This window comes from Macaca mulatta, chromosome 6 (genome assembly GCF_049350105.2).
Source record: "Macaca mulatta isolate MMU2019108-1 chromosome 6, T2T-MMU8v2.0, whole genome shotgun sequence".
Taxonomy (NCBI): Eukaryota; Metazoa; Chordata; class Mammalia; order Primates; family Cercopithecidae; genus Macaca; species Macaca mulatta.
This window is the reverse complement of record NC_133411.1, coordinates 117290612-117309396: the sequence shown is the minus strand read 5'-3', so window position 1 is coordinate 117309396 and position 18785 is coordinate 117290612. Positions and strand designations below refer to the sequence as shown.

At 39.9% G+C, this 18785-nt stretch overlaps 1 long non-coding RNA gene across 1 annotated transcript in view; it reads right to left on the bottom strand.

Moving 5' to 3' along the window:
- LOC144341511 (uncharacterized) overlaps nucleotides 1-17194 on the bottom strand; it is a 62236-nt gene extending 45042 nt beyond the window's left edge. Inside the window, exon 1 of the long non-coding RNA XR_013418477.1 lies at nucleotides 16920-17194. This is a non-coding gene — a long non-coding RNA (uncharacterized LOC144341511). The remainder of the gene's footprint in view (nucleotides 1-16919) is intronic.
- Nucleotides 17195-18785: the final 1591 nt, after the last annotated feature.

Genomic DNA, 18785 nt, shown 5'->3' with positions numbered 1-18785 from the left:
CATTTGAAAAAATATGTGGTTACCTCTTGTTTGTGAGACTATTGGTGATTTTAAAATTTTTCTTTTTCTAGGGCTGGGTGCCTATAATAGGGCTCATCCTATAATCTCAGCACTTTGGGAGGCCAAAGAGGGAGGACCACCTGAGCCCAGAAGTTTGGGATTACAGTGAGCTTTAATTGCACTACTGCACTCCAAGCCTGGGCAACAGAGCAAGACCCCATCTCAGTGCTGTTTAGTGGCAGCCACTAACAGAGCTGAATCCAGTTGTTGGGCTGAAGAGATAACAATCCTTTTCCAGATAATTACATTGCTATTATGGAAGAACTAACCTTTGTATTTTTACTGTCACACATGATCACACATAGCTCATTTTCTTGTCAAACCCCTATAGACACTCTGTCTGCCTAGCAGGTCCCATCCTCTCTCATACCAGGGGAGACCCTGGGGTGACTCATAAACTTTAGAATCAGTTTGTGAATACCCACAAAATAATTTGCTGAGATTTTGATTGGCATTGCATTAAATCTACAGATCACATTGGGAAAAACTGACATTTTGACAATATTGAGTCTTCCTATCCATGAACATGGAATAGCTCTCAATTTGCTTAGTTCTTTGATTTCTTTCATCAAAGTTTTGTAATTTTTCTCATATAAATCTTATACACATTTTGTTAGATTTATACCTCACTATTTTATGCTTGTGTGAATGGTATTGTGTTTTTAATTTCAACTTCCACTTGTTCATTGCAGGTATATAGGAAAGCAATTAACTTTTTTTGTATTAGTTTTGTATCCTGCAGCCCTGCTATAATTGCTTATTAGTTCCTGGAATTTTTTGTCAATTCTTTCAGATTTTCTACATTGATAATCATATCATCTGCTAGGCCTTTTATTTTAATTAATATTACACATTTTATATGCTCTTTTTATGTCCTTATTTTATCTTACCAATAATTTATAAAAAGAATACAGGGGTGAAATTACAAAATTTGTTTCTCTAGTCAATTTCTTCACAAAATAGAGTACATAGTCAAACCTTTATTTTATTTTATTTTATTTTATTTTATTTTATTTTATTTTATTTTATTTTTTGAGACAGAGTCTTGCTCTGTCGCCAGGCTGGAGTGCAGTGGTGTGATCTTGGCTCACTGCAACCACTGCCTCCCAGGTTCAAGGGATTCTCCTGCCTCAGTCTCCCGAGTAGCTGGGACCAAAAGCGCATGCCACCATGCTCAGCTAATTTTTGTATTTTTAGTAGAGAAGGGGTTTCACCATGTTGGCCAGGATGGTCTCAATCTCTTGACCTCATGATCCACCTGCCTCGGCCTCCTGCCTCAGCCTCCCAAAGTGCTGGGATTACAGGCATGAGCCACTGTGCCTGGCCAAACCTTTTGTTTTATAATTGATGAAACCCTGCTTTGTTTCTCAAATAAAATACTTTCATTTCTCCTAAGAATAATAATCATTTTTAACTGATAACTGATTAGAAATTCTGTGTCTCTAGGGGCCTGTTCTCAAGGAGCTTCCATCTGGGGCAGGAATTTAGTTGCAGGTAGAAACAGAAAAGTGAACATGATATCCCTTTAGGAAGGCTTGCTGATCACGCATGGTCACCATATCCTAGGGTTTTCTCTCATCTTGCCAGGTGCAACCTGATTCATGCTAACAAACTCTCCAGCTGCTATGATGTGTCCAACAAGGCCAGCTGGAGCTATATGCAGACCAGGTCATGTTCAAAATGACTGGGACAACTTGGTACAACACTAGGACCACAAAGGAAAACTTCACAAAGATTTCCCAAACTCCCTCTGTGGGGATGATCTCAGCTGCTACCAACATTGCATCTGCCAGGAGAGCCAACAAAGTCCACAGCTGCACATGATTATGTCAGTTTAACCCTACATTGGAGTCTGGCTGGTGTCCTCTGCTGTCTAGCAACCACAAGTGAAAATGTAGGCCCCCAAACTCCCTGAAAGACCTCAGGACAATGGTTTGGTTCCTGGTTAGAGATGGTCAAAAGAGAAATATGAGAGGGATTTGGAAAGTTGTGAACTCAGAGGCAACAGTCAAGAAGAGGGAACAGCTATTCCTAGATGTTGACACCAGCCTCGTAGGGTCCCATTATAGCAGCTGGATGTGCCTGGCTTCCCCCAAGCTCTGACTTGTCCATATGTGCCAGTGCTTTAGAGCAACTGGTCTTTTCATAATCCTCCAACTCCTTTATTTTCCCCAGAACTTTACTGCCTAGCACTTCTCCCAATTGTGTACTGTCCAATTCCTAAAATAAATCCTTATTCTATATACTCACAGTCGTTCTGTTTTCATGAATGAGCTTCATGGAAACACCTTCTCTGCAATAATCCATGACAGCAAAATGGGTGCTATGTACCCACTTGTTTCCCTGTGTAACTCAGCTCCAAATAAATATTGCGGAGTCTATATCTGATTAGTGGAATTTGATTCATGTTGGCATTCATGCAAATGAGGAAATCAGAAATCTGTGGGTTTTGTTTTGCTTTTAAGTATTAAAATGTGGAGATGGTATCTGTATCAGTCCTGTTTGGAATAGATGACACCCTTAAACTGGGTAATTTGAAGCTAGTTTAAGGTGTGGGTAGGGTTTGGGAAAGTAACAAGGGATCATTCCTTACACCTGGGATAGTAACCATGGAGATTGGTTATAATCTCTAAGCCTGAGGGGTAAATACAGGAGATAGATCACATAAACAGACAGAAGATGGGGCCTTCCACAGTTAATCCACTGTGACCCAGTCAGAGGTAAATATATTGACCATTTTCTCTTCCCGCCCTCTGGACCTCCTATGGTGTCTTCTATGGCTATGCACTCTCCTACCTCAGGGCCTTTGCCCATGCTATGGTCCTCACCCCTCTGTGTAGTTAATTCCTGACTACACTTCTGATATCACATCAACTATTACTTGGATCCATAATACTTTTTATAGTAGCTGGATGCAGTGGCTCATACCTGTAATCTCAGCACTTTGGGAGGCTGAGGTGGGTGGATTGCTTGAGCCCAGGACTTTGAGACCAGCCTGGGCAACATGACAAAACCCCATCTCTACAAAAAAATACAAAAACTAGCTGGGCGTGGTGGTGTGTGCCTGTAGTCCCAACTACTCGGGAGGCTGAGGTAGGAGGATCACCTGAGCCCAGGGAGTTTAAGGCTGCAGTGAGCTGTGACTGTAACACAGCACTCCAGCCTGGGTGACAGAGTGAGACCCTGTCTCAAAAAAAGTAATAATTTGTAAATAATATTAAAAATAATTGTTTCTTTCTGCCACAAAAAGACTTTGCAGCATAACATTTAAAATATATGTTGAAGACACTTCAGACACCATGAAATTATTTACAACAGTAATTTTTAATTTTAAAATTCTACTTCATCATACAACGTTTATAAAATACAAGTGAATAAAAACACACAAAAATAAAAGTAAATAAAATGCAAGCTGAAATATTTTACTATTCAACAGTAAATTTTTTTTTTTGTTGTTAAAATGAGTTTCTTTTTCTTTTCTTTCTTTCTTTATTATACTTTAAGTTCTGGGGTACATGTGCAGAATATGCAGTTTTGTTACATAGGTATACGTATGCCACGGTGGTTTGCTGCATCCATCAACTAGTCATCTGCATTAGGTATTTCTCCTAATGTTATACCACCCCCAACCCCCCACTGCCTGACAGGCCCTGGTGTGTGATGTTCCCCTCCCTGTGTCCATGTGTTCTCATTGTTCAGCTCCCACCTATGAGTGAGAACGTGCGGTGTTTGGTTTTCTTGCGATAGTTTGCTGAGAATGATGGTTTCCAGCTTCATCCATGTCCCTGCAAAAGACATTAACTCATCCTTTTTTATGGCTGCATAGTATTCTGTGGTGTATATGTGCCACATTTTCTTTATCTAGTCTATCATTGATGGACATTTAGATTGGTTCCAAGTCTTTGCTATTGCAAATAGTGCTGCAATAAACATACATGTGAATGTGTCTTTATAGTAGAATGATTTACAATCCTTTGGGTATATAACCAGTAACGAGACTGCTGGGTCAAATAGTATTTCTAGTTCTAGATCCTCGAGGAATCGCCACATTCTTCCACATGGATGAACTAATTTACACTCCCACCAACAGTGTAAAAGTGTTTTTATTTCTCCACATCCTCTCCAGCATCTGTTGTTTCTTGACTTTTTAATGATCGCCATTCTAACTGGTGTGAGAAGGTATCTCATTGTGGTTTTGATTTGCATTTCTCTAATGATCAGTGATGATGAGCATTTTTTCCTATGTCTGTTGGCTGCATAAATGTCTTCTTTTCAGAAGTGTCTGTTCGTATCCTTTGCCCACTTTTTGATGGGGTTGTTTTTTTCTTGTAAATTTAAGTTCTTTGTAGATTCTGGATATTAGCCTTTTGTCAGATGGATAGATTGCAACAATTTTCTCCCATTCTGTAGGTTGCCTGTTCACTCTGATGATAGTTTCTTTTGCTGTGCAGAAGCCCTTTAGTTTGATTAGATCCTATTTGTCAATGTTGACTTTTGTTGCCATTGCTTTTGGTGTTTTAGACATGAAATCTTTGCCCATAATTATGTCCTGAATGGTATTGCCCAAATTTTCTTCTAGGATTTGTATGGTCCTACATCTAACATTTAAATCTTTGATCCATCTTGAGTTGATTTTTGTATAAGGTGTAAGAAAGGGGTCCAGTCTCAGTTTTCTCTATATAGCTGGCCAGTTTTCCCAACACCATTTATTAAATAGGGAATCTTTTCCCCATTGCTTGCTTTTGTCAGGTTTGTCAAAGATCAGATGGCTGTAGATGTGTGGTATTATATCTGAGGCCTCTATTCTGTTCTATTGATCTATATGTCTGTTTTGGTACCAGTACCATGCTGTTTTGGTTACTGTAGGCTTGTAGTATAGTTTGAAGTCAGGTAGCATGATGCCTCCAGCTTTGTTCTTCTTACCCAGGATTGTCTTGGGTATGCAGCTCTTTTTGGTTCTATATGAAGTTTAAAGTAGTTTTTTCCAATTCTGTGAAGAAAGTCAATGGTAGCTTGATGGTGATGACATTGAATCTATAAATTACCTTGGGCAGTATGGCCATTTTCACAATATTGATTCTTCATATCCATGAGCATGGAATGTTTTTTCATTTCTTTGTGTACTCTTTTATTTCCTTGAGTTTTTGGTTCTCCTTGAAGAGGTCCTTCACATCCCTTGTAAGTTGTATTCATAGGTATTTTATTCTCTTAGTAGCAATTGTGAATGGGAGTTCACTCATTATTTGTCTCTGTTTATCTGTTATTGGTGTATAGGAATGTTTGTGATTTTTGCGCATTGATTTTGTATCCTGAGACATTGCTGAAGTTGCTTATCAGCATAAGGAGATTGTGGACTGACACCATAGGCTTTTTGAAATATACAGTCATGTCATCTGCAAACAGACACAATTTGACTTTCTCTCTTACTATTTGAATACCCTTTATTTCTTTCTCTTGCCTGATTGCCCTGGCCAGAACTTCCAATACTATGTTGAATAGCAGTAGTGAGAGAGTGCATCCTTGTCTTGTGCCGGTTTTCAAAGAGAATGCTTCCAGTTTTTGCTCATTCAAATGATATTGGCTATGGGTTTGTCATAAATAGCTCTTACTATTTTGAAATACATTTCATCAATACCTAGTTTATTGAGAATTTTTAGCATGAAGGGATGTTGAATTTTGTCAATGGCCTTTTCTGCATCTATTGAGATAACCATGTGGTTTTTGTCATTGGTTCTGTTTATGTGATGGATTACATTTATTGATTTGTGTATGTTGAACCAGCCTTGCATCCCAGGGATGAAACTGACTTGATTGTGGTGGTTAAGCTTTTTGATGTGCTGCTGGATTCAGTTTGTTTTTGCAGTGGCTGGTACCGGTTGTTCCTTTCCAAGTTTAGTGCCTCCTTCAGGAGCTCTTGTAAGGCAGGCCTGGTTGTGATAAAATCTCTCAGCATTTGCTTGTTTGTAAAGGATTTTATTTCTAGTTCACTTATGAAGCTTAGTTTGGCTGGATATGAAATTCTGAGTTGAAAATGATTTTCTTTAAGAATGTTGAATATTGGCGCCCACTCTCTTCCGGTTTGTAGGGTTTCTTCCAAGAGATCTGCTGTTAGTCTGATGGGCTTCCCTTTGTAGATAACTCAACCTTTCTCTCTCGCTGCCCTTAACATTTTTTCCTTCATTTCAACCTTGATGAATCTGACGATTAGGTGTCTTGGGGTTGCTCTTCTTGAGGAGTAACTTTGTGGTATTCTCTGTATTTCCTGAATTTGAATGTTGGCCTGTCTGGCTAGTTTGGGGAAGTTCTCCTGGATAATATCCTGCAGAGTGTTTTCCAACTTGGTTCCATTCTCCTTGTCACTTTCAGGTACACCAATCAAACGTAGATTTGGTCTTTTCATATAGTCCCATATTTCTTGGAGTCTTTGTTCGTTCTTTTTTATTCTTTTTTCTCTAGATCTTCTCTTCTCTCTTTCTTTAAGATGATCTTTAATCACTGATATCCTTTCTTCGCCTTGATTAATTTGGCTATTTATACTTGTGTATGCTTCACAAAGTTCCTATGCTGTGTTTTTCAGCTCCATCAGGTCATTTATGTTCTTCTCCACACTGGTTATTCTAGTTAGCAATTCATCTAACCTTTTTTTCAAGGTTCTCAGCTTCCTTGCACTGGGTTAGAACATGCTCCGATAGCTCGGATGAGTTTGTTATTACCCATCTTCTGAAGGCTACTTCTGTCAGTTTGTTAAACTCATTCTTCATCCAGTTTTGTTCCCTTGTTGGTGAGGAGTTGTGATCCTTTGGAGAAGAAGAGGCGTTCTGGTTTTTGGAATTCTCAGCCTTTTTGCACTAGTTTCTCCCCATCTTTGTGGATTCATCTACCTTTTGTCTGTGATGCTGGTGACCTTACGATGGGGTCTTTGAGTGTATGTGCTATTCTTTTCTGTTTGTTAGTTTTCCTTCTAACATGTCCCTCTGCTGCTGGTCTGCTGGAGTTTGCTGGAGGTCCACTCCCAACCCTGTTTGCCTGGGTATCACCAGCGGAGGCTGCAGAACAGCAAAGATTGCTGCCTGTTCTTTCCTCTGGAAGCTTCGTCCTAGAGGAGCACCTGCCAGATGCCAACCAGAGCTCTCCTGTATGAAGTGTCTGTCAGCCCCTAGTGGGAGGTGTCTCCCAGTCAGGATATACGGGGGGTCAGGGACCCACGTGAGGAGGCAGTCCGACCCTTAGCAGAGCTTGAATGCTGTGCTGGGAGGTCTGCTGCTCTCTTCAGTCATCAGGAAGGGATGTTTAAGTCTGCTATAAATCCCAGACTGGGGCTGCTACCTTTTTTTCAGAGATGCCCTGCCCAGAGAGGAGGAATCTAGCAGTCTGGTCACAGCAGCCTTGCTGAGCTGCAGTGGGTGCCACCAAGTTCAAATTTCTGAGCAGCTTTGCACTGTGAGTGTAAAACCACCTACTCAAGCCTCAGCAATGGTGGACACCCCTCCCCTCCACCAAGCTTGAGTACCTTAGGTCGATCTCAGACTGCTACTGTGCTGGCAGCGAGAATTTCAAGCCAGTGGATTTTAGTTTCCTGGGCTCTGTGGAGGTGGGACCCACCAAGCCAGACCTCTTGGCTCCCTGGCTTCAGCACCCCTTTCCAGGGGAGTGAACGGTTCTGTCTTGCTGGCATTCCAGGCACCACTGGGGTATGGAAAAAAAATAACTCCTGCAGCTAGTTCGGTGCCTGCCCAAATGGCCACTCAGTTTTTTGCTTGAAACCCAGGGCCTCAGTGGGGTAGGCATCCGAGGGTATCTCCTGATTTGCCGGTTGCAGACTGTGGGACAAGCGCAGTATCTGTGCCAGAGTTCCTCAGGCTCAGTCACTCATGGCTTCCCTTGGGTAAGACAGCAAATTACCAAACTTCATGTTCTAGCCGGGTGAGGTGACAACCTATCCTGCTTCAGCTCACCCTCCATGGGCTGCACTCACTGTCCAACCAGTCCCAGTGAGATGAACCTGGTACCTCAGTTGGAAATGCAGAAATCATTCGCCTTCTGCATCAATCTCACTGGGAGCTGCAGACTGCAGCTGCTCCTATTTGGCCATCTTGCCAGCAATCTCTCTTTTTTCTTTCTTATTGACACATGGTCTTGCTTTGTCATCCAGGCTGGAGTGCGGTGGCACAATTACAGCTCACTGCAGCTTCAAGCTCTGGGGCTCAGGCAATTGTCCCAACTCAGCCTCCTGAGTAGCTGGGACTGTAGGCATGCGCTACCATGTTGGACTATTTTGTTGTTTTTTTGTAGAGGATGTCCCTATGTTGCACAGGCTGGTCTCTAGCAATCTGCCCACCTCAGCCTCCCAAAGTTCTAGGATAATACGTGTGAGCCACTGTGCCCAGTTCAAAAGTTTCTTAATGCATATCCTCAATTCTGTACTACCAGTGAATTTCTACCCTGGCTACACACATGAGGGTAAATGTCACAAGGGGATATTTTAAAATATAGTCCTAGATTCCTACCCCAGATCAATTAAATCAAAATCTCTGGAAGGTGAGACCTGGAGTGGGTGTGTGTGTGTGGGTGTGTGTGTGCATTTTAAATTCCTTCATATGAGATCATAGTTGAAAATCAATTACCCACACTGATGAGTTAGCTAAATAAGAGAAATTGATTCTTCTTTTCCTCTAGTTACTTAGCCATAAAGCCCTAAAATTGACTTTTTAATACTAAATTAATGTATTTACAAAATCTTTACATTGAAAAAAACTTTCCTTGAGGCATTTAGATTTCAATACCACAGTACATTTAGAAAACCTGTGATTTTCATAGAGTAATTTATTTAATACTTCTTTTTCTTTCTCCAACATTTCTTTTTTACCCTCTGAAGTATTTTATCTTAATTATTGAAGGTACTGGGAAATGGTTTAGAAAATCTTGCATGAAGGCCTTTCTTTCTCTCTACTTATTTGACGTAACTTCTCTGAACTTTTTTCTCTTGTTGTACCAGCTCTGAGGCCTGTTGCCCTTTCAGTAGCTTAGTTTAAAAGGTCGGTGATGGGGCTCAGAATATCCTATCCCAAAATATGATGCCTTGGTATGATGTATATTTTAAACTGAAAGAATTTGAGAAAACTAAAGGATCAGGAAAGTCTCTCTGACCTTTTCCCACTGCTCTCCCCTAAAGCAGGTCATAAAACCTAGGAAGGATTTTCTGACCTTTTCCTGAAGCAGGTCATAAGACCCTCATGTGAGAGGTGTCCTCCTATGCCTGGAGGAAAGGAACATCCAGGAGCCGATCATAATCTGGAAAGACACAATCCTGAATGCCGTAATTCCAAACGCTGAAACCCTAAGTGATTATAATCCTGAAAATATAAGTGTGGAAAAAAACATTTAAAAATTTCTTTAAGAGATATTTACATACATTTTTAAAGGGAATTTATTTGAAAAACATATAAAAACATAACAGAACCCTTCATAGGCCACTTTACACAATAAAATCAGCAATAATAATATAAATAGTTTTATAAGCATAAACATTGAGGTACACTAAGCACAGTTGCACAGGTATAACAGTTATGGGTAGATGAACCATATTCATAAAGAAATAGGTCAAAAAGGGAACTGTACAAACACATATTACTATGGCTGCTAGTTGTGTGCAAACCGCTTTGTAACTGCAGTTATTTGAAATACCATGACGAACAACCTAAGTCTTTTGAAAAGATTGATCAAAAACTGTGATGGGGCCAGGCGCAGTTGCTCACACCTGTAATCCTAACACTTTGGGGGTCTGAGGCAGCAGGATCCCTTGAGGCCAGGAGTTGAAGATCAGCATAGGCAACATAGTGAGACACTGCCTCTATGAAAAATTTAAAAATTAGCTGGACATAGTAGCACATTCCTGTAATCCTAACTAGTGGGGAAGCTGAAGTGCAAGGATCCTTTGAGCCCAGCAGTGCAAGGCTTTAGTGAGCTATGATCTAGCCACTGCACTCCTGTACTTCAGCCTGGGCAACAGAGTGAGACCACGTTGCTAAAAAACAACAACAATGAACAAACAAAAAAACTACAATGGGTGACCAACACATATGCCGTTGCCCCAAAGGCTAAGATCTCCAGAAATTATATCTTTCACAAATGCATGTGTACAAAACGACATCTCTTCATTTATTGAGGAAGTTTCAACATTTTTATGTATATACACAGTGCTTACACACAAAGTGTTGTGATAATGCACTTTCATGCAGTCAAATTTGTGGAAAAAATGCATAAAATGAATTAGAACTCTCTAAAAGTCTCTACATAATTGATACCTCCAGTATTGGAAATGATGTTAAGAGGAAATACATAGCATAGCAAATTGCTTTGTTAGGTTTCCAGGTAATCCTTAATCCAGTCAAGTTGACACCTAAAATTAAGTCCACAAGTCCACCTCTTCTCAACTTGGCACCCATATTCATCTCCTAAAACCATACTTAATTTCAAAGACAATAACAAGGTAATAGCTCTGCCTAACATGATGCAACTATCCTGTGGTTGTGATTTTGGGGATTTGGGATGTTAGAGATTTTAGACTTTTGGGATTTTAACATTCAGAATTATGGTGTTCAGGATTGTGTGTTTCAAGATTATGATCCAAACCTGGAGCCCCCTTATCTCCAGAGACACAAAGATGCCAAGAAGAATTTAAACAAAGAGGCCTTGCTAAGTTTTCCCCAGTTTATTACCATTAGATTATATCCATTTTGTCTCATCATATTTAACTTCATGAAATCTACTATAAAGAAACATTCAGGCCTGGCATGGTGGCTCATGCCTGTAATCCAAGTGCTTTGGGGGGCTCAATGTGGGAGAATCACTTGAGGCAAGGAGTTGGAGGCCAGCCCAGGCAACATACCAAGACCTCATCTCTTCAAAAAAATTTTTAAAATTCGCTGGGAGTGGTGGTACATGCCCGTAGCCCCAGCTACTTGGGAGGCTGAGGCAGGAGAATCTCTGGAGCCAAGGAGTTTGAGGCTGCAGTGAACTGTGATCATACCATTGCACTCTAGCCTGGGGTAAAGAGAGAGATCCTGTCTTAAAACACAAAAAAGAAAACAAACAAACAAAAAAAAAAAAGAGAGAGAGAAAGAGATTTAACTGTCTTTTTGGGTCTTCATTTCTTCATAAAGGCTCTCGTGTCATGTAAAACTTACTAAGTGAATTTGTATGCTTTCCTTCTACTAATCTCTCTTCATCAGTTTGATTTTTTATTTTAAGTTTAATATGTTTAATATATTTAATATATAATAGATAACATATATAATATGTTTTAAGTTTAATATAGTGTATATTTTAAGCAGAACATGCAGGTTTCTTACATAGGTACACACGTGCCATGGTGATTTGCTGCACCCATCAACCTATGACCTACATTAGGTTCAGTTTGATTTTTAGACCTAGCCAGTGACCCTAAAATTGTTGAGCAAAACCTTTCCTCCTCTACGTCAGATTGGTGGAATCCAGATCCTCAAACATCTTGGGAATTTTTACATAAATTTACTGTTTATTTCCACTAAAATTATTCTCTTTGTGTTGTCTTTCCTTATTTTATTTATTTACCTGTAGTTTTTCTGGCTTTGTTTTAAGATTTTTCATGGAGCTTCTCTAATTTCCCCAGGAGTATTTTTATTTCCTCCTACTCTTAAAGACCTAAGACACTGCTTTTAAGTAAGTTCTACCATTTTATTCATTTTAGTTTTGAAGATCTTAAAGAGTCTTTATGAAGATTTTAGGGGTTCTGGAAAATTACTTAGGAGAATTTTAAGAAGAAATTATTATTTCATTTGCCAATTTTATATTCTTAATGACCTTAGTGAGTTTTTCTTTTTTTTTTTTTTTTTTTTTAAATGAGAGGCTTCAAAGTAATTTGATTTTTATTTTACTTCATATTTTCTTTCTTGGTAGCCTGACTGTAAAAACAGAAGCTGAAAATTTCAGATGAGGCTCTTAGGAATTCTTGAAGCTGCCCTTGAATCTACTTCTTTCTCTTCTATCTAAGAGAGGTTTTCTTCCCACTCTGGGATAGAGTTTTTAATGAAGTTTTCTCCCTCTCCTAATAGCCTAGTTTTAAAATGAAGGGTGGATTCCTTAAACATGAAAATTTTTCAGAGCACACTTCTTCTTCTTCACCTTTAATAGATGCTGGCTTCTTATAAAAAATCTGCTTTAGCATCTTAAAGGCACTGGGGAATTAATTATTGAGGAAGTTCTGCATGGAGCTTACAGTCTTCTTTTCCACTTCAAGTACCCTGTTCTTTCTGCAAACCTGAGATGGTGTTCTCTGATGAGGAACAACATCATGTAATGAGAAGTGTTGAGTGAACCTAACTCTGCCTTGTGGTTGTGAAATTGAAGTGAGATGAAAGAACATGGGTTTTAGAGTCAGAATACAGAGTTTGAGTTTTCTATCACCATCACCTGTTAACCGCATATTTCTAATAGATTCGCTTAGTCTCTCTCCGCCTCATTTCCTTCATCTGTTGCTGAGGGAATCATATCTATTCCCACAGAGTTGTTGGGAAAATTAAATTTTATGATGATGGCATTCAGGCTGAATATTTTTGGCTGAAGGAATTTGAGAAAACATCAGAAACAGGAAGGTCACTCTCACCTTCTCCTTGCCCTTCTCCCCTGAATCAGGTCATAAAACCTCCTTTGGGAGGTCTGACCTCCCAAAGACCCGCATGTGAGAAGTGTATTCCCTATACCTGGAGGAAAGGATCATCCTTGTCTCTGAAGACCCAAACATATAAAAAGTAATCTGAAAAAATAAAAAGGCCTTGCTAAGTTTCCCCCAGTGTATGACATAAGGTTCACTCTCTTTACCCAATCATGTTTCTCCATGACTCACCATTCTTCATTGAAATTACAAATTTTAAAACTCTGGTTTAACTGTTCCTTTCAGTCTGCATTTCCTTACGAAGGTTCCCATGTCACATTTAATGTGTATTAAATAAAGTTTTACGCTTTTTTTTGTAACTTTGTCAGTTTTCCTTTCTGACCCAGACAGGGACACATGCAGCTCCCTCAAGCTTTACTTTTGCATTCAAAAATGTTGGTTAAATTGGACAATTTGTGTTAAGCTTCTTTCTCTTCATCTTTCCTGCCCAATCTCAAAGGAATAAGGAAAGAAGTAGATTTAGTAAATAGCACTAGGGCTGTTCTTTGGAAAAATTGTAAAGTAGGTACTTGTGTTTGGGTTCTTCAGTGACTTTCTGTGCTGTCCCCCAAATTTCCCCATGCCTCCGGCCTCTCCCTGTTTTCTTGCTCCCTCTGCAGGAACCAAGTGCCACCCCTGCTTTCTTTTCTTTTTCAGTTTTTAGATTCGGGAGGTACATGTGCAGGTTTGTTACCTGGGTATATTGCATGATGCTAAGGTTTGGAGTATGAATGATTCCTTTACCCAGGTACTAAGCATAGTACCCAACAGTTAGTTTTTCAACCTTTGTCTCTCCTCCCTCCCTCTTGCAGTCTCCTGTGTCTGTTGTTCCATCTTTATGTCCATGAGTACCCGATGTTTAGCACCCACTTTTAAGTTAGAATGTGTGATATTTGGTTTTCTGTTTCTGTATTAACTTGCTTAGTAATGGCCTCCAGCTGCATCCATGTTGCTGCAAAGGATATGATTTCATTCTTTTTATGACTGCATAGTATTCCATGGTGAGTAAGTACCGCATTTTCTTTATCCAGTTCATCATTGATGGGCACCTAGGTTGATTCCATGTCTTTGCTATTGTGAATTGTGCTGTGATGAACATGTGAATGTGTGTGTCTTTTTGGTAGAAAGACTTATTTTCTGTTGGATATATACCCAATAGTGGGACTGCCAGGTCAAAAGGTAGTTGTAAGTTCTTTGAGAAATCTCCAAACTACTTTTCCACAGTGGCTGAATTGAATTCCTATCAACAGTGTGTAAGCATTCCCTTTTCTCTGCAGCCTTGCCAATATCTGTTGTTTTCAGACTTTTTAATAATAGTCATTCTGACTCCCACATAGCTTTCTAGGACAGTGATTCACAATGTTTTCAAACACTTTTGTTTACTTATTCATTAAAATAAATATGAAAATCTATGAACACTCTTGCTCCTTTCTGACAACTATAATTTTATCATGTATTTAAATAAGTGTATTTATTTTTAATAGAAGATACAAAATCTTACATATTTTTTAAATAAAATGGGATGATTGAGTAAAATTGAAATCAATCTTTCAAGGTAGCATTTAATGAAATGGTTCTAAACTACATTTTTGAATAAGTATATCCCATCTGAGGAAGTGATGTTAACTTTTTATCTGTGGATTTTATTTCAAATACTTGATAGCCTCATGACACATTCCATTTGCATTTAAAGGAATAGGTGTCATCATCTACACTGCCTATCCTATTCTGAATTCAGAGCATTTCAACGTGGGTCAAAACACCTTATTTCTCAGACCAAACTTTACCTTTAACAGAAATATGCATAAGACATATGTGCCTTAATTAATTATTGCAAAAGGTTTTCTTGAACAAAATAAACTCTATATTTCTATTTTTGGTTCCTCAGAGGTATTTAGACTCCAGAGCCAACTGTTGTAGTGAGATTTGGGATGACAGATGGGATATCAGTGTGCCCTTCTTATGGACCACTGGGAAATCAGGCATTATAGGAAGATCAATTTTAGACAAGGTGCATAGGATGTTAATACCCCTTAAAACTATTTAAGTGTATATATTGTCATTTTTTAAACTTTACATGTATTTTAAGCTTTATTTATATATATGAAATAAAAGGATTCATTCTGTTTAAAGAAACTTCAAGTACCATCAAGCTGGTGAGTCAAAGAACTTTGGAAGGTATTAGAAGTTGTCCATTGCTGTGGAAATTACTCAGTGATGGCTGTCATCTACTGCACACAAGTAAGCTTTACCCTAGTTTTAGAATCTTTAGAAAATTCCACATTTAATAGCTTTATTTCTAAAGACTTTCTATTTATTTATGAGCTATAAAAATTTAGATGTGTTTTTCAGATTTCTTACAAAAGTGATTTTTCTCTTTTCTGCTTTACATACACTCATATTTCTGACCTTAAAAATTATATACTGTTTTTTTTTGAGACAGAATATTGCTCTGTCACCAAGACTGGAGTGCAGTGGCACGGTCATGGCTCAATGCAGCCTCAACCTCCTAGGCTCACGCATCCTACTGCCTCAGTCTCCCAAGTAGCTGGGACTACAGGTGTGCACCACTGTGCCCAGCTAATTTTTTTATTTTATTTTTTTTGTAGAGACAAGGCCTTGATATGTTGGCCAGGCTGGTCACCAACTCCTGAGCTTAAGTGATCTTCCTGCCTTGGCCTCCCAAAATGCTAGGATTACAGGTTTGAGCCACCATGCCCAGTCAAAAATTGTATTCACCTAAGAAGATCTTGGTACATTTTCTTGTATATTTTTGTTTTAAATATATAAGTGAATATGTTACTTAAGAGATTTCAAATGGCAGTTTTTTTTTTCTTCTGCCACAAGTTATTATTTCTTCTTCCAGTAGCCTAGAAATAAACACTCAGTATAATATTGTAACAAATTATGATTTAGACAGAGGATGGCAAACTACAACCTGTGGGCCCAATCCAGTCCAACCCAAGGTTCTTCTTTCTTTTTTATAAAGGGTCTCACTATGTTGCCAAGGCTGGTCTCAAACTCCTAGCTTCAAGCAATCCTCCCACCTCAGTCTCCTGAGTAGTTGTAGCTAAGATTACAGGTGAGAGTGGTCACACCTGATTCAAGGCCTTTTTTTGTATGACCCATGCACTCAGAATGGGTTTTACATTTTAAAGTGGTTGGGAAAAGGGGTGGGGCCAAAGTGGCTGACTAGAAACTGCCTTGTTCGGAGGCTCCCATCGGAAAAAAGCATAGTAAGTGTGTGAATCCTTCACTGGCAACCAAGGTATCCAGGTTCTCTCATCAAAATTGACTAGAAGGCTGATGTGACCCATGGAGAGAAGGAAGAGCAGTGTGGTACAGCAGCCCACCTGAGAGCCATATGGGGAAGGGGATCCCCCTCCTCCAGCAAACTGCTTTTTCCACGGAACAGTGCAACCCACGAAATCAGAAGATCCAACTCACAAACCTATGCAACCAGGGCCTAGCATCCCAACCCCAGAACGTGCAGATTCTTACGGCCCCTCAGCTGGAATCTGCTGAAGCCTACCAAACTCCTGGGAGTAGGGATGACCAGCACCAGCTGTCTGCTGTCTAAGCTGTTTGAGCTCTTTGGGGAAGGGGTAGCAGTCAGCACTGGGACTCACAACTGTCTAACATGCTAAGCTCCCTGGGTGGGGGAAGGGCAGCACCCATTTCTATAGCTCCAGGCTGTGCTTTTCCCCTGCTGGAACCAGGGAGGCTGGACAGCTTGGTCCCAAGACTTGTCCCCACAGCCCAACAGACCAGCTGTGGCAGTCTGTAGCCAGAGTGTCTCTTCAGGCCTAATCCTGACCCATCCTTCCTCAGTGGGTGGGACTTCCCTGCAAAATCTCCAGTAACTGCAGTCGGAGCCCCTAGGGGGAAGGCGTGGCAACACTCTCTGCAGACCAGCAGACCTAGCCTCTCCTACTGGTAGTTCTCAGGAATCTGGGCAGCCCAGATGAGTGTGCTTTGCTCCAGCGAAACACACCCTCTCAACCAAGGGAAAAAGGATTTTGTTAAATGGGTCCTGCTCCCCGTGCCACCCAACTGAATGAGACACTCCAACAGGGGTTGTCAGGCACTTTATACAGGAGCGATCCTACTGGCATCAGGTTGATGCCCCTCCAGGTCAGAGGTACCAGAAGAAGCAGCAGGCACCCACCTTTGCTGTTGTCCAGTTTCCTTGAAGGACCTCTCCAGGCATGGGAGTGAATCAGATGAATAGGGCCTGAACTCCCAGCAAACTGCAGCAGCCTTATAGAAAAGGGACCAGACTATTGAAAGAAAAACAAGCAGAAAGTGACAACAAGAACATTAACAACAACAAAAACAAAAAGGCCCCCACAAAAACCCCATCCAAGGGTCAGCAGCCTCAAAGACCAAAACTAGACAAACTCATGAAGATGAGAAAAAATCAATGAAAAAATGCTGAAAAACTGAAAAACCCAAAAGGCGAGCGTTCCTCTTCTCCTCCAAATGATCGAAATGTCTCTCTATCAGGGGCACAGAACTTGACAGAGGATCTGAAGGATGAATTAACAGAAGTAGGTTTCAGAAGATGGGTAATGAGAACTATAATGAGCTAAAGGGGCATGTTCTAACCCAAGGCAAAGAAGCTAAGAAACTTGACAAAAGGTTGGAAGAATTTCTAACCAGAATAACCAGTTTAGAGAGGAACATGAATGACCTGATGGAGCTGAAAAACACAGCATGAGAACTTTGTGAAGCATACACAAGTATCGATAGCTGAGTTGACCAAGCAGAAGAAAGGATATCAGAATTTGAAGACCACCTTACTGAAATGAGACATGCAGACAAGAATAGAGAAAAAAGAATGAAAAGGAATGAACAAAGCCTCCAAGAAATATGAGACTTCATAAAAAGACCAAACCTATGATTAATTGGAGTACCAGAAGAAGATGGAGAGAATGGAAATGAGCTGGAAAACACACTTCAGGATATTACTCGGGAGAACTTCTCCAACTCAGCAACAAAAGCCAACATGCAAATTCAGGAAATACAGAGAACATTATTAATGTACTCCATGAGAAGATCAAACCCAAGACACACAATCATCAGATTCTCCAACGTCAAAATGAAGGAAAAATTGTTAAAGACAGCCAGAGGGAAAGGCTAGGTCACCTACAAAGGAAAGCACATTAGACTAACAGCAGACCTCTCATCAGTAACTCTACAAGCCAGAAGAGATTCTGGGCCAATATTCAACATTCTTAAAGAAAAGAATCTCAACCCAGAATTTCATATCCAGTCAAACTAAGCTTCATAAGCAAACTAGAAATAAAATCCTTTACAGACAAGCAATTGCCGAGGGATTTCGTTACCACCAGGCCTGCCTTGTGAGAGATCCTGAAATAAGCACTAATATGGAAAGGAAAAACCGGTAACAGCCACTGCAGAAACACACCAAAATATAAAGACCAATGACACTATGAAGAAACTGTGCCAACTAGTGTGCAAAATAACCAAATAGCCCCATAATGACAGGATCAAATTCACACATAACAATACTAACCTTAAATGTAAATGGACTAAATGCCCCAATTAAAAGACACAGACTGGCAAATTGAATAAGGATTCAAGACCCATCAGTGTGCTGTATTCAGGAGACTCATCTTATGTGCAAAGACACATGCAGGCTCAAAATAAAGAGATGGAAGAAAATTTACCAAGCAAATGGAAAACAAAACAAAAGCAGGGGTTACAAACCTAGTCTCTGACAAAAGAGACTTTAGATCAACAAAGATTAAAAAAGACAAAGAAGGGCATTACATAATGGTAAAGGGCACAATTCAACAAGAAGAGCTAACTATTCTAAGCATATGTGTACCCAATACAGGAGAACCCAGACTCATAAGCAAGTTCTCAGAGATCTACAAAGAGATTTAGACTCCCACACAATACTAGTAGGAGACTTTAACACCCTACTGTCAATATTAGAGATCAACGAAACAGAAAATTATCAAGGATATTCAAGACTTGAACTCAGCTCTGGATCAAGTGGACCTAG